This window comes from Hesperophylax consimilis, chromosome 3, assembly GCF_061612785.1.
Source record: "Hesperophylax consimilis isolate HC1 chromosome 3, BYU_Hcon_1.0, whole genome shotgun sequence".
Classification (NCBI taxonomy): Eukaryota; Metazoa; Arthropoda; class Insecta; order Trichoptera; family Limnephilidae; genus Hesperophylax; species Hesperophylax consimilis.
In genome coordinates, this window is record NC_142838.1 from 43,475,477 (window position 1) to 43,493,302 (window position 17,826).

The 17,826-nt window shown below is 34.3% G+C and overlaps 1 non-coding gene across 1 annotated transcript; it reads right to left on the reverse strand.

Moving 5' to 3' along the window:
* Positions 1 to 14,335: 14,335 nt before the first annotated feature.
* TRNAE-UUC (transfer RNA glutamic acid (anticodon UUC)) lies at positions 14,336 to 14,407 on the reverse strand. The gene has a single exon. It is a non-coding gene; the product is annotated as a tRNA-Glu (tRNA).
* Positions 14,408 to 17,826: the final 3,419 nt, after the last annotated feature.

Genomic DNA, 17,826 nt, shown 5'->3' on the forward strand with positions numbered 1-17,826 from the left:
TCTATAGATACATTACAGTGTCTACCAAATATTTACATTTGTATATAATACATACATTTAGAACTGTTGTTAATATGGTGTTTTATGCTGGGTGTGAGGTAGGTTTGAGTAGGTGACACTGTGGTGGGTAATGTTATATGTTTCGTGAACACCTCACTGGGAGAACCTGTGCTGAGGTGTTTACGTGGTTATGATCAAATGGTACATGTATTTATGTGTATTGGTTAAATTTTCTGTTTCTAGACTACGTTTGTCAAGCGATTTTAATGCCTATTATCTAAAAAATTAGGTATACCAAGAATATACACATTTTTGGCTTGTAGCTTCCTCTTAAGATAATATTGTTAAGGGCGTAAAAAAATAAAAAAAATCAGGCACAATGGCCAGTGGTTAAAAAACGTTGTCCCAGTAAGACAGAGACACTGGGTTGATAATTTGTGTCTGTATGTTGTATTTCTCTATGTTTGCGATTTCTCTATGTTTTGCTTCACTCAAATGTAAATTGTTAACCTCGATACAGACTTAGTCCTAGTGGGGTTGATTTTTGTGAGAAAAAACCTGATTTATGTATAGTGAGATGCAATAAATAAATTTATTTAGAATCTCTTCAAATTATTGGTACTTCAGTTAAAAGCGGGGTCGCAAACCCTTATCGAATGAATTAATAGGTTTCCTAATAAAGTTTTAGTAAAATGCGAATATATTATCACTATGTCGGAACACGTGTTCAAAAAAATCGTTATATTTTCGCATTTCGACATTATATATTATCAAGGCGAATGCAGGTGCATGAACATGTATTCTGACATATTAGTAATTTACAAAAAAGTTTATCGGGTAACGGCCTGCAATCCCGTTTTTAAACCGGATTTTAATCAATCAGCAATACTCATATTTCTCCGTATAGATTTCAAATAAATTCGTGTAGAACCATTGAATAAATTCAACAAATATCAATGTGTAGAACTCATACAAAAAGATAGCAGTGTAAAAATAATGGGAAAATTAGTTGAAGATTATGTTGTTACTGGCGTAGTGGTCAGGGGCATTGTCCCAGTAAGACAGAGATCCTGGGTTCGATTCCCAGATGCGATTGTTATCTTTTTATTTGATGTGTCTTGTTCTGTTTCATGTTTTGTTTAGATTTATTGGTATTATCTTCTTCTTCTTCAACGATTAAATTACATTGATGGGTATAACCTCCAGAAGTATGTGCCGTAACGAGAGAATAAGTTCAGTGATGTTAACAAGCAAACAGATAATTTGTGTGCTAAAACAAAAAAAGGCTTTAGAACCTTTCAAATATTCACTTTATTACAAAAAATAGCCGAGGTGCCATGGTATATGTCGGATTTGGGTGATAACATTTCAATTTGAGGCGGGTATGGGTACCGCTGCCCCGAGAGCCATTTATTGGATGACGAACAATCGTCACCATAGGTCACCCAAAGTGGTTCGCTACGTTTGGTGACTTCAGGCAGAGATTCATACTTCCGTCACTCCTGGACACATTGACCCCCCAGATTCCTACCCATCCCTCATCCCTTTTTTCCTTCCCAGAAGTTCCTCTTCTTTCCCTCCCTTTCCCTAAAAAGACCCTCCACACAGCATCCCTAAAGATGACATTGGCCCTGAGGGCATTCTTTTCGTCTGGGACATCTGCATGGAGCTAATGTAAAAAATTAAAGACAACCACCGTGATAAAAGTAAATTATCTGCTACATTTAAAACCCTTACTGATATTATATTCATCCCTTACCTGCTAATTGTGGTCAGCTATGGCGGTGGTGGGATCCAGACAATCTAAACTTAGGAAACATTATCTGAAGTCATTTTGAATTAAACTTTCTTTTTTGAAGTCATTTTGAATGAAGCTTTTTCCCCTCTTCTACGCCATTTATTATTAATCATACGAGTACCTACTAATTTCGTTTGTCGGTGCATGCGTGATTTTATTTTTATAATGATAAACTAATGTTTATAAGACAAGGTTTTTTATGTATAGAACAAACGATAACAAATGATTATAAGCAATAATGCGTGTTGAAAATAAGCCGACGTAGCTCAGTGGTCCAGAGCACCTGACCGGACATCAGAAGGTGCGGGTTCAATTCCCGTCGGCGGCGTTTATTTTTACTCGGGAGATATTTTCAATTTGTTTGGATATTTCAGGAGACTATCATTGCTTATAATAATTTATGCGTGATTTTAATTGTATTCCTGGGTAAAGAGTCAAATTATTCAAGTTCAATGACTTTAAATTTTCAAAATTAGAACTTATAAGTTTAAATCATACGAGAAAAGCGATAAAGTATTATACTAAAATTATTTTATTTTAATAATAATTCAAGATTTGAAATGTGTATTTTTTTTGTTGTCTGCTTTGAAATTTGAATTGCTAATTATTTTTATAGTTAATTAAGGGTAATCGAATGGTAATTCTGGTCATGTCTTTTTACTTACATTATAAAGAAAATTGAAGATACACATTTGTTTCAGGATAAATAATCTTGAGTCAAATATTTAATAAATTCTTTTGACTTCACAAATGCTACAATTATTAAAGATTCCATGATGTCTCACAGGTTTGTGGTAGTTTATAGTTTAAATACTGAACTCTTGTGGTTTGGTAGATTACTTGCACATTCGGTAGAAAAACGTAAGGTAAACTCGAGAAGGGCCGCATTATTTTAAAACGGGCCAAATATAAATATATTTAAAATCCACTCTGCAGACATTATTTAATGGCAACCCCATTGAAATAAGTCCTATCCTCTCCTTTTGATTGCATCCCCGATTCCACCTTCAAAACGTACAGCGCTAAAATTATATTTCTTGTGCTTACGAGATTTGTTTCCAAAATATAATTTGCTCGTTCCTTTCGCGGCGGGAAGGGTAGCCTTTATGACTACTTCAAGTCGTTATGTGTTTGTATCGTAGCAACGGAACAAACAAAAGCAACGACAGAACCGTAACGGAAATAAGTGATGCCACAGCCTCCCCAGTTAGGGTAGCGAGGGGGAGGGGTGGGTGGCTAGGGGTTGATGTGACAAAGGGGAAAATGGAACGTGAAAAGAAAGACAAAAATTCCTTTCCCGAAATTACTGCTGGTCGGGTGTTGTGTACCCCTCACTTGGGGGGGTATGGGGGGATGTTTTGGAAGAATGTAGAAGATGATACTTTCCTAAGACACAGAAATAAACAAATAATAAGCGATAATAAAAATAACATTGTAATTGGGAAAATTCACAGGAAAAAAGAGATTTAGATCAACTGCTCCCAACCGTCTGGAGCCAGGGACACTATGGCATTTCTAATTTGAGTATGTGGGGAAGTACCTAGCTAATCAGATCTGGTCACCACACATAACCAAAGCCATTTCAAGCAAATTTTGAATGGCGGTCTTACACCAGGGCAATACTGAGAGTTTCTTCCTATCTGGAACGTTCCGCAAAAATCCTATTGTGAAATAACACAAATTAATCTAATAAAATTTACTTGCGCGCGCCTCGATTTGAAACCGCAATCTCCGGTTTGCTAGTCGAGAGCCTAAACTCTCGACCAAGGAGACCGACATACTCATAAATCAACTACTTCCTGAATAACAAACATACCTTACTTCTATCAAAGTAAAACTAATTATTTCAGCTGGGTGTCTGTAACTCTGGTTCAATGAACTCTGGAGCTCGAATTTGCTTTGAATTTAAGTTTCATCTTCAAAATAATGAACTGTAATAACCCATAGAATAATGTTTTTTACCACATTTTTTTCTATAATTTTTTTTAGTAAGTACTTAAAGTACATACCTTTAATTAAATTATATTTTTTTTACCAAAAATATAATTTATAAAATAAATATATTTGTAAACACATTAATCAAAAATATATTTTTGTTAAAAAAAATATAATTTAATAACTAGTTTTATTTTTGAAATGTGTATTTGTTTGTTTAAATTTCTTAGGGTATCTATGTTTCATTTATTAAATGTTTATGTATTTACGAGTATGTGAGTAATTTCGGGACTTTTGTACTATCCTTTTTATCTGTGTTGCTTATTTGAGTCGTATAATGCCCATTATAGCTAAGTCTCGGGAATGCGATATTAATTCTAAGGCTTCTCTTTGGGGCGACAATAAAGCCTTTTGCAGAATGGGAGGCTGAGAAACCTAGGAAATATTGAAACTTGGATACCCCAGTGAGATTGTGCACAAAATTGTAAGCAGGTCAAAAATATAAGCAAACAAATATATTCCAGCTCATATTCTTCCCATTCCCTTTCTGTAGTAAAGGCAATGTAAAAACAGGCACTGATGCAAAAGATCATTTGTTGTAAATCGTGCTAAACACCGAAATAAATCTTTGATCAGGTCTTTTTACACTAGGGTTGGTTGCTTTCCGTTTTTTTTTCAGTGGAACTGCCATACACTTTCAGACCTGATTCCATGTCGTGAATTTTACCGAAATAGCCATCTTTCCGTTTTGTCACGACTTTCCCTTTTGCAATCTGGATCTCACTTTAAGGTAGACCTATCTAATCATGTTATATTATGGTTAAAGGGAGAAAGGGATTTTCCAAAATGATTTTAGGTAGATATCTAAAATCTTTTTAATGAAACATTTTAAAAACATATTTTCACACTTACGCCCAACAATGAAATAAGGATTTATTTCAGATTTCTTTAGCTGTGAAATATTACAATATTTTTTTATAATCTTGAATTTCGGACAATTGACTTAATGTATCAAAATGAAACGCTTTTAAAATACATTTTTATAAACTGTTATAAATTAAATCAAGTCAGTGGCGTGCAGTCCATAAAGGCTGAAAAGCTGTGCCTACTTTAATAGAATGGAGCGGAATTGTTAATGTAATCCATAAGCTTCAAAAAAGAAAGACCAAATAGGTCATACAGAAGGTAAGCAACGTTTACTTTCTTTAAATATTTCAACCTATCCTGGCCTCACGGAGTAATATGTCAACCTAGCCTGGCCTCACGGAGTAATATGTCAACCTAGCCTGGCCTCACGGAGTAATACGTCAACCTAGCCTGGCCTCACGGAGTAATATGTCAACCTAGCCTGGCCACTCGGAGAAATATGTCAACCTAGCCTGGCCTCACGGAGTAATATGTCAACATAGCCTGACCACTCGGAGAAATATGTCAACCTAACCTGGCCTCACGGAGAAATATGTCAACCTAGCCTGGCCTCACGGAGTAATATGTCAACCTAGCCTGGCCACTCGGAGAAAAATGAGTAATGCTGATTTATTGAAAATCTCTCAAATAAATTAGCAATATTTTTGATCAGGAAGTTTTCTTCGTGCAAAGTCATCAATAGAAGATAATAATAAAATCAGCTCGTTTGAAGGCCACAAAAAGGTGTTATGCAATTATGTAACTTTGTGTAAATAAAAATATATCATTTTAGGCAAATCCTTACAAGAGTACCTGCTACCAACCGTCTTGAGCCGGTGAGATTATTGCGTCCCCAATTCGGGGTATGTTGTGAAGCTCAAGGTAGTGGGGTGGAGAAGGAGACTGAGAAGGGGAAGGTGGGGGGGGGGTACCTGATATGCGTCAAACAATTAAAAATGACTAAAGCCATTTCAAGAAACGTTTCATTTTTAATGGTGGTCTTTCACACTCTTTGACGTCGATACCACAACATTAACTTCCACTCTGAAACGTGCTGCAAATATACTGTTTATTAGTTATTATAAATGAATTTACTAATATACTTTATAATTGAAACGATTGCAGCCTAGCTCGTAGAGCGATGTACGCCACTGCAATATACATTAGGCAAACATTTCTTCAGGATGCGTAATGCTGTCACGTTTTAAAGTGTAAATTATCATAATATGTTGGGACAAAAGACAAAAGCCCTCCGTAGGTAAACATAAAGGTCTCTATGATTAATAACAGTCCTTTATTTAATACTAGAAGCGTTACGTCTTCGCTACAGCTTTTAGATTCCCATTTCTTCATGCATCGTGTCACCAAGAGGTTAATCATATTAACCCTGTAACCCAGAGAGCCGGGGCTGGGAGAGGGATTTATGTGGAATACAGATGACGTAGTTGCGTCTATATGGGCCCATTATTTCGGTATTCACCCCGCTCGGCCCCAAGACGCTCCTGTCTATTACCCCTTACTACTTTCTACCCTTTAGAAACTAGAGCCGAATCACAAAATGATATTCTTGAATCTCACTTATTATACTTTGTTCAAATGTTAGTGTCAAACGTCGTTCTGTGAACAGTAAATATAATTATTGTAATAAATCAAAAATTAAATTTCCCCTGAAATCGTAATATTTGTAACTAGGCACTCAAAAACCTGCCGTAATTATAAACCATAAATATTTTATGTAATTCAAATTAGTAATAACACAATTTCTCCAAAGAGATGTCACTATATCAATGACAATCGTTTTTCAAACATTATTCGTGAGATAGACATATATATGGTACCGTAAAATTGAATATTCCGATTTGACAGCTCGTTGTACTTATGATCCAAGCTCATGCAAACTCTGGCGCTCTAAAAAGGTAGTATCCCCCCCACCATATATGACCGAAAACGTAATGTAACTAAGAAATGTACAGACAAATGAAATGCCGAAAGGTTGAGTTAAAACTTCCAGTTAATTATAAAAGAAATACTTCTTTTTTAATGTGTTCTCCTGTCGGATGTCTTCAATAGTGCAATTTTAAAGGTTTTAATCGCTTTAATTCTCTTCTCTTCTGTCGTTCGGTTATTTTAATTGTATACTTTTTATACTCCGAAAGCGAAGAACGCGCCAATCACTAGAGCAAATCCCCATTTTCGATTAATCTTTACTACGAATTGGTTTACATTATGAATTCCAAAAAATATGCTTTGTATAAATTAAGGTTTTTCCTATCATTTCGCTTGAATAGAAACAAAATAAAATTCTTAATTAATTAATAAAAAAAATATAAGCAATCATTAACTCACAAAAATCGTCAAATTTGCCTCTGAATTCTTTGGTGACCGGATAAATCATCACAATGATAATTCATCACATCTTTAAAAAGTTATATAAAGTCATGGAAAGTGATGAAACAAAAACTTTATTAACTGGGTTAAGTAGGTTAGGTTAGGTTAAAAAAACTTTTCATCGTTTCTAATGTCTTTATATCACATTTTAAAAGTGTGTTGAAATGTCACTGTGTTGAGTTATCATGGAACCGTCCAACATTGGACATTTTTGTTTCATTTGTCAACATTGAACTGTTCTCTTTGTGTGTATATCACACTAAAAAGGAGTTTAGACTCCAGTTTCAGAGTAACTTGAAAATGTCTCTTACTCTTTTATTAATACGATAGACAAAAAGATTAATGATATTTTTCATTAGAAATGTATGAACGCATAAATAAATATAAGAAACAACCTAAAAATACAATATAATGGCTAAGATTATCTGTGGCAGTTTTCCTCCATTAACTTTTTTCTTTCTTATAAAATTATTCACTAAATAATTTTTTTTAAAACGTGTTAAAATCGATCGTCTCTAGATTCCGTTTGCCAAGCATTTGTATGTTTACTAACCATTTTCGTGGTGATATAAGATACAATAAGATTATACAGATATTTGTATTCCACACGATGGTCCAACTTAGTTACGAGTATTATCCTTTGACGCATGTCACAAAACAGTAAAACTGCCCCCGTAGAATTCCGTCTTTGGCAATTATCTTATGACGCATGTCACAAAATAGTAAAACTGCCCCCCATGGATATTCCATCTTTAGCAAGTATCATCTTATGACGCATGTTACAAATAGTGAAACTGCCCCCCACGGACATTCCATCTTTAGCAAGTATCTTATGACGCATATCACAAAATAGTAAAACTGCCCCCCATGGACATTTCTCATTAGCTGTACCTTTATATATGTTCTAAATTTGTAAACTTCTCAGTAATACATTGGTGAATGGTGTATAACCGTTTTATAGAGATCATAAAATATAAATAAATTGATGATGTAATCAATTTTTATTACCACACAAAAGCCTCAACCAATACCAACCGTCGGGAGCCAGAGAGACTATGGCATCCCCAATCGGGGTATGTTGCGAGGCTGAAGGAAGCAGGGAGAGGAAGACATGGGGCATTATGATCTAGTCAACAAACACGACTAAAGCCATATCAAGCAAGTTTGATTCTGATTGGTGGTCTTTCACCAGGGCAATACTGAAAGTAACAGTATTCAGTCCACACCTTAGTATTTATTAACCCTAGTATATAACCACTCCAGTCTATATCAACCCTAGATATTATTAGGATTCTTTTGGTATGTGTAAGATTGCACCAGCACCCTCCGAATAAAGAAATTATTATAATTTTTTGCATCCCTACATTCCCTACACATTGACGTATTTAGATGAGACATGAAGCGAAAAATTGGTTTCACTTTTGTACTCCGATTTGGCCTCCAACGCTAACAACGCTCTAACACCGAAAGACCGGAAACTACAAAATACACTTTTCGAAGAGATATTATCAGCTCTATGTCCCAACACCATTAATATATTGTTAAAAAAATGTTATCAATTCGTTTATAAATACGTACTTACATTTTTCAGGGGAAACTAAAACTAATTCTTGTAGACACATCCACCGAACAACCATATCCAACAATTAAACTGGAGCTACTTCTTTTAGACACATCCACCGAACAACCATATACAACTACTAAAAATACCTACTATCTACTGTATAATGTCTACTATTTTATGTCTTCTGTTTCCTGCTCATCTCTATTCTTCTAAAATAATGTCGCTATCCTAGTCTGTATGTTTATGCGCTTAGTTCTTCTAAACTACGCAACGGATTTTGAAAGGCTTTTCACTATAATTTAGAAAATTTCTTCCGAAAGGTTTATATATATTATGCTTGTATATTATATTTAAAGAAAGTAGAGAAAAGTCGAGCAACGACGGATCTACGTCATAATAAAAAAGGTAACTCGGTAACATAGGTGTCCGGGTTCATCGGGTGCGGTGTGTTCAGGATGCGTCTGCCCACCAGCTGCGCGGGTGCCAGATCGGGAGAGGCTGTTTTAGGGAGACCCTTTGACCTCTTCTTCCTTTCCATAAATACACTTCAGAAAAGATGACATAGGCCCCGGGGAAAATTATTTTCTTCAGGGCCTCATGTGTGGGGTTAATGTAAAAAAATGTAACTGCACACAGAAGTCAAAATCAGATTGTAACTAATTATTAAAATTATCATTATTTAACTTTCTTATTTTGTTACATTATGTATAGTTACATTGTGCGTGATTGTTTCCTGTACTGTCTTTTTAAATATATCTATTTGAATTTTACTTTTGTTTAAAGAATGAATTCAAATCTTAGAAGCGGAAATTAACCCACTTCTAAACATCCGATCAAGTTCAGGCATCAAAATGAGTCGATGACAATGCATTCTATCAAGGCTTGGTATCAACCGCTTACATACACGCGGACATATTATATAATTGTTCAAACAAGCGACAAATACCTAGATATATAATTATTTTACAAGCGATTAAGTAAGTACCTACCATATAAGTAAGCACAAGATAAGTAGGTATAAAGTAGGTACCTATCTAATATAATTCTTAATTTCTCTTGTTCGAATTGGCATATGATGTGGAATCGTAATTTTTCAAGTTAACTATCATTCGAAAAATAAATTTGTTCTTTTGAAAGGTAAATATAAGAAAGGTAAAGGTAGAAAGGTAAATATATTTCTACACATTTTATACATGCTTTAAGATTCGCAAAGCCTTCAATTATAACATCCCGTGATTTTTCTGAGGTCTGCGTTAGTTATTTAATTATTAATTAAACTAAAATAAATATATATAAGTTTCAAAAAAGATATTTCCTCAATTAAATATATCATTCCTGAGAGAAAGTCGAATAATATCCAATTTTCCAATTATGTCTCAAATCCTGTATCTAAATTTCGCTAATAAACAATTAGTTAATGTAAATTAAGTTTAATCTCAAATGACCTACCAGGTAAGTATGGTACTGTGTATTATATATTTGTACAGCGCCCTTGACGTGATTTTGCACAAAAACGGTCAAAATATTATTATTATCATATAACTTCCAACACATTTCCACAGTTCTTACGAGAAACGTTACCCATTTTCCTTCCTACAAGAAGTTTTTAATGTGCCAAAAACTTTTCTGTATTTTATTTTAGCTTGATATCTTTTTCTACTTTTATCGTCTTCCCTTCTATCTTCTATCTTATATCCCATCTTCCATTAATATCACCTCCCGCGTGGAATAACTGGAGTTGATAACTTCCCCCAAGTTACTAAGTATGGGAAACTTTAATTCGCAGGGGGACAATAAAGAAACGAGGACGTATTTTTTTATACCAAGAATTTTAATCAATTGGAAGTTTTTCTAAAAGGATTCTGCGGTATTTTGTGGAATTATTAAAATGGTCGCTGTTATTTGAAAACTCTGGTTAGTTCCATCCGCAATAACATATTTTTGGACACCATTTATAAGATAATTACAAAAATAAGTGCATAATATTGCAAAGTGAAGATTAATTATAATATATAGTATATTTGCGGCACGTTCGAGCGGAAGATAATTTCAGAATCTTCCTGGTGTAATGACCTTAGACGTTATAGTGATTTGTTTTTGGGGTACTATGCCGTGTTGCGCTACCTCCTTCTTTAGCCAACGTTTCGGACAGCATTGCAGTGTCCGAAACGTACGTAGATCACACATCTGCCCTGATGATGGACACTGCAATGCTGTCAGAAACTTTGGCTAAAGAAGGAGGTAGTGCAACACGGCATAATACCCCAAAAACCAATCACTATTACACTTTTGGCCGTGAAAATATATCAAATCATACCCGGCTTTAGACGTGTTTGGTGACCAGATCTGAATAGCCAGGAAGTCCCCCACCTTCCTCTTTCTCTTCTCCATCCCATCCCAACTACCTTTAGCCTCACAACATACCCCTTTTGGGGATACCATAGTCTCACTGGCTTCAGACGGTTTGTAGCAGTTGGGATTATTGTGCAGTGTTCACACAAAAATAAAATAATGTTATTAAAAAAATACTAATTTCTGTCCAGCGTTTATAACTTGAACTGAACTTTGTGTGTTTTTTGTGTAAAAGCTTAATAAAATACCTACATATAAACATTTTACAAGAAAGTTATTTTAATTGTCACTTTCAAAATTGAAATAGATTTTTAAAGAATTCAGACAATTCACCGTTTTCTTCATGGGTCAATACTAGGGTATTTAATAAATGAAGTTTGTGACTATTGACCGCTTGAGCTATTTTTTAACTGAACGCAGAAGCGTGCCCAAAAATGATTTCAAATAACATTTAAAAAAATTTAAACACTAAATAGTTTCTTCATTTGATTTGGTCACACAATATTCGTGTCGGCCCCAAATTACATGTTCCTTAGAAATAATTTACAGGTAATCGTAAAATATTTTACGAGACGTAGCGTGGAGACGTAGTGTTTCCTCCGTGATTAAGTGCATAAATCAGGCTATCGACGAAGGCTTACATCCGTATTCAATGCCGACTTTACTACTGGTGAGATATGCTTGGTTTAGTATAATTTATCTTGTTATTTAATAAAGCCTCATTCGCATAGGAGGATTTAGAACGCAATTCTATTTTCGCTATCCATATTTTGTATAGAATAAACATGCGATTTTGTTTAGCTATATTAGTCATGGTATTTGAAAGAGAGAGTACGAAAACGGTGTGCAATATAGTTGTAAATACTGGGAGCAGGTGGATGAGTTTGTGTATTTGGGAAGTAAGTATATTTACGAGAGATGGTAAGGCATTGAAAGAATGGTAAATGGAGGGAGGATTGTAGGTGGTTGGCGCTAACAAAAACTGTCCAAAGAAGCTAGGCTAGCATTCCACAATGGAGTGCTAGTACCTACCCTGATTGTAGCAGTGATGCATGGAACTGGCAGAGGAAAGATGGGAGTACACTGAATGCTGTAGAAATGAGATTCTTGAGGCGTGTGTGTAGTAAAACCATGTATGATCGTGTGAGATATGTAGAGATCCGCAAATAATGCAAGGCTGATGTAAGCGTAATGAGTAATTTGTAAGATTAAGAAAAGGACGCTCAGATGGTTTGGTGCTATGAGAATCAGATACTGGGATCTGGCCTTGTCAAGAGTCAGAATAATAGAAGAATATGTTTTGAAGAATATAATAATAATAATATTTGGATGATTTTTATATCACCGTTTTTGTGCAAAATCACCTCAAGGGCGCTGTACAAATATATTATACATTTCTACAATTATCTATGTTATTACTAACTATATATGGAGATAATATACAGTACAATACTTACCTGGTAGGTCACTTGAGATTAACACTAAATTAACATTAACTAATTGTTGACATAATTGGGTATAACTGGACATTCTCTCAGGAATGGTATATTTAATTTAAGGGTATGACAGCTTAAAAAGGTAAGTTTTTAGTTTAGACCTGAATTCTGTTGGGACTTGTTATGGATCTTAGTTCCCGAGCGAGTTTATTCCAAGCCTTCGGCCCAGATACTCCGAAAGCGCGATCACCAAACTTAGTATTTGGCTTGCGCTTAGGTTCTACCAGTCTGCCTACAGCTGATGTTGCTGATCTAAGAGTTGAATGCCTCAGACCAGTGTTTTTACCAATATATTTATTTTGTCTGTCCTGGAACGGGAAACTTTCCTAGTTGGACAGGCAAAGCTTCCTAATATGTAATTTATACTTTTTTTATCTATCTATAAATAAATAAATAAAAATGTATGATATGATGTATAAATGTGAGTTGGAAACGGCGTGATGGTAGTTATTATTTCCTAGACGGCTATTAACAAAGACTGGCAATATATATAATTCATTTATTACACTTGATTGGAAACATTCTCATTGAACGCAACCTATCATGTTCTATTGTTGATTGATGTCATGGAAGATGCAAACTATTTTTTAATTCATAAATATCATTATAAATAAAATTATTTTCTTAATGTTTATGACTTGTTAATAGTTGTTATAGGAAGTTGCTAAATAGATGACACGCTATCACTATCAATGCGTTAGTACACTTACTTAGGTATAATGATATTGTGTTCGTGTTATGTTTTTATAAGTAATATGATTTCCTCGAGTTTTTATTTTATTTTATAAAATTCACTTTAAAACGCATTTGAGATGAGTTTTCACGTGATAGTGGAGTAAAACAGTACATTTTTATATAAAATATAAGACTCCAACTGGAAAAGTAAATGATTAAGCCTGTCTTCCCACGGGTTGGTAATCGACATAAACCGAATGCTGCAAGATCCTGCGCAGAAAATTATTTTCTCCATGGTAAGGTAACGGTCTGCAGCGCAGTTCAGTGTGGAACTTTTCTTACCGACACGTGGGACGACAGGCTAAATGTAGCCAAAACTTGCCTAGACAGTACTCAGTGCGAACGATAAACCATCATATCCTAAGTGGACTCCTAACATTTTACTTCCATCTGAACAGTACTTACTTATGAATGATACGTAAGTCCTGTTCAAATAAAACAAAATATCTAATTGTCTTTCTAAAGAATTTATTTTGAATCTATGTTGAATTAACTTTACGGTAAAATAATTATAGTAAAATTAGGTATATTTTATTCAGCGCACAGCTTTTATAAAACATCTCTAGGCGTCGCGTCGTCACGTATACGGTTCGGGCCTCGGCTAAATAAATAGTAAGCAATTTGGGCGACACGTGCGGACTGCGGAGCTGATATATTCTCCGAAATCGGAGGCTAATGGCAGCAGCTGAAATCCCACGGCATTTGAAATGTTTTCTCAGACGATGTTCAAGGAATAACGTATCAATAAATAATATAGATTATCAAAACATATTCGGATTAGTTTTTTAGACAAACTCCGATACGTAAGTATGTGTATGAAATGGTGACCGGATAACTCTTCAAAATGACAATTTAACACACCTATAAAAAGTTTTATAAACTTATGAAAAGTGATGAAACAAAAACTAGGTTAAATAGGTTACACATTTAACTATTTAACCTCGTTTTTTCATCAGTTTTAATTAATTTATATTACCTTTTAAAGGTTTGAATTGTCATTTTAAGAAGTTATCATCGAACCGTACGAAATATCATCATGACTTTTTTTAACATAGCAATTATTTCACAATATCGGATTGATATTTTTTAAATAAAAATATATATCAAAGTAAGAATCAATGAAATAATTGTATTAAAATGGAAGAAAAGAAACAAAAAAGTTTCCCGTACCGGGAATCGAACCCGAGCCTGCTGGGTGAAAGCCAGCTATCCTAGCCACTAGACCATACGGGATGTACTTGGCTAAGCTGCCAATTTCAATCTGTTTGCAATTATCTTAAATGATTCCAATTAGTTACAATTTACCCATGTACAATATGTACATACTTACTCATTACACCAAGGTCAAGTGTCGATTAATAATTTAGTGTCATTCAGAAAAGCAAAGCGTTTATGAGAGTTATGTTGTATGTATTAAGCGTGAGAAACAAATAAATGACACACACACCTCTTTATTTGAATTTAAATTTAAATTGAAGGAATGCTGCTTGCTGCATTGGATGCTTAGATTGGTTAGGGTTGCCACTTGTCAACCGTTACAATATAAAACAAGCACTGTTAGCGTAATTATTATTATTTATTTATTATTAATAATACCCCAAACTAGGCAAATGCCCGTATTATTTATTTATTTATTTACTGACAAATAGTCCATTAACAATATAATATTTTTACACGAATAAGAAACACAGATGGCAGTGAAAGGAGAGCATATATATATAAAGGTTGAGCAATGACAATATACATATTTATAATATAAAAAGTACAGATGGAAGACAATTACAATTACAATGCATGAAAGGTTTAAAGGGCTTTAAAAAAACACATTACGTATCGACTGTCGAAATTTATTCAGGCTTACACCAAAAAAATCAATGAAAAAATCAAGTCTCGACATTCTGGACAAAGGAGAGTGGTAATCATAATTAGTGGAATGCTGATTGAGGAACAGCAATTCATTATTTCGGAGTGTGGTGGTAACATAAACATAAAGAACATATACAAACAATAATACAATAATAATATTTAATATTTGGCTAATTTATATAGCGCCGTTTTCGTGAGAAATCACCTCAAGGGCAATGTTGTAAATATATCGTAATACAAATGCTAATACAAAAATAAAAATAATATATACGATAATAGAGATAAAGACAAAAAGATTTCACTTACGGGTCTTTCTTCAGTCACAATAATTCAATTCAGGAAGCTTTCCGATTTCGTTCTGCCACTTATATCAGCCATACGGTAATTTGCTTTTGAAGAGGGTCTGTTTTAACCTTACTGCATTGCTGCTTGAACCTATTATACACCTTAGGAGCCAGGAATACATGGAAACGTTGTCCAAACGATGTATTCATTTTTGGTACTATCATCCTTTGTTCTGATCTTAGTCTTGTTGTGAAACTGTGATCTCCAAGACTATGAAGCTCGGGATTGTTCATATAGTACATTATGAGTGCATGTATATACATCTGTCTTACGTATAATACTTTTGTTTCCATTAATAAGGGTGTCGATTAGAAATTAAACTTTTCTTGAAATGACTTAAGCGTGTATTGTGACCATAACTGGATAGCCAAGTACTTCCCCAACTCAATTTTTTATTTTATTTTTGTGTTTCTTTATTCATTAAAATTTAAATGATTACAGTGTTTTGTTTTTATAGCCACCATACTAGGCACATGCCCTTAATTGGGTGTGCCACGGCATATGGTATTGGGTGTGCCATGCCATATGGTTTTGAGTGTACCATGCCATATGATATTGGGTGTGCCATGGCATAATATATGGTATTGGGTATGCCATGGCATATGGTATTGGGTGTGCCATGGCATATTGTATTGGGTGTGCCATGTCATACGGTAAGCCATTATCATAGTCCCACTGTCTCCTGGCAGTTGGAACAATTAGATTTTTATTCGGAACTTTTAATGGTATCTTCATCATGATCGAAGTCGACTAGCGATCCGGAGGTCGCGGGTTCAAATCCCGGCGGTTGTTTCACAATGAATCAAATAAAAATAATATACACTATAGCATATTTGCGGCATGTTTCGGAGGGGTAAAATACTCTCATACTCTACTCAATACTCTCAGTATCACTGTTCAATTTTGCAGGCTACCGACATCTGTAGTCTAGAAATTTGAAGTTACTACGTTTAACCAAAATGGTGTGAGTCCTTGCTTAGAAAATAGTGTCAATTTGGTCGGTATAGCAGGTTTCATTTTTACTGCTAGACATCACAATGACAAGTGTTTTTATTTACATGTAGTGGGTTTTGAAGTCTTTAAAAAGGCTCGCATTATGTGTTTTTTCGTTCTTTTCTCAACAATAACTCGATAATAAACAAGCTCATAAGTCAGAGCGATCGTAGCAGTGTTATTCGCACAGTTTCTTTATAAATATTGTACCTGTTTCAATAGTTTGAAATAAATGTAAAGTGGTATCAAGAAAACCAGTTTTTATTCAAAAAGGATCATCCCCAATTTTTAACATTTGGTCCTTCGAGCCGGATTACGATCAGGAGATTGTATGTAAAAAAAAACAAAGAACCAGCAGCCAAAAGGATACAAAATTGATTGAAACTGGAAATCATTAAGGAAAGTGGACCACATCGCAAATCTGAGATAAGTATTCAGTGCTTTCCTTCCTATCATCCATTTTATGTTTATTCAGGTCTCATGTAATTTAAACGAGATTAATCTTAAATAGAGTCAATATTATAAATAAAATCACTACCCACTTGAAAATAAGAATATAATATTATTGAATAGTGTTCTCAAATAGTATTGTCAAGATTGTCGTGGTATTCTTTCAAACGGGTGTTTGCTAAAATAAAATAATTGTCAACCGATATTAACAAAATATAATTAAAAATGGAAAATATGAAGTCATTAATAAACAAACGCGGCGTAATCAAAGGAAAACTAACCCGATTCGCGGATTCCTTAAATGCATTGTCGGTAAATGAAATTAAATTAAGATATGAGCGGGTGAAATCATTGTTAGATGAATTCGAAGCAGTTCAACAGAAAATTGAAATGTTACCGGATTCAGACGAAATTGAAAATTATAGTCAACGAGAAGCTTTCGAAAACCAATATTTCTCAGTTTTGGCAACGGCCAAAGGCGCGATCGAATCCGTCGATCAAAGTAAGGTGGAAATTAAACTACCCAACCTCCAATTACGGGAATTTCATGGCGATCAGAAAAATTGGGTTAATTTCGTCGAAACCTTCAAGACTTTAGTCCATAGCAATAGTAATTTAAGCAACGTACAAAAATTCTTTTATTTGCAATCAACTTTAAAGGGAAACGCATTAAAGATAATTGCTAATCTAGAAATTTCTGAATTAAATTACATTTCCGCTTGGGAATTATTAAATGAACGTTATGCAAATTTAAGAACTACCGTTCATAAACACATCCAAGCTCTATTTTCATTAAAAGACATGAAACAAGAAGAGCCTGTAGCATTGAGGTATCTAATTGATGAAACAAACGTTAGTTTAAAGGCATTACAAAATATCGGGGTCAAGGTAGATCAATGGGATCCATTGGTTATTTATATAATATCAAATAAATTAGACACAGCTACCCGAAAAAATTGGGAACAATATATATTACAAGACGAATTACCGACGTTAAA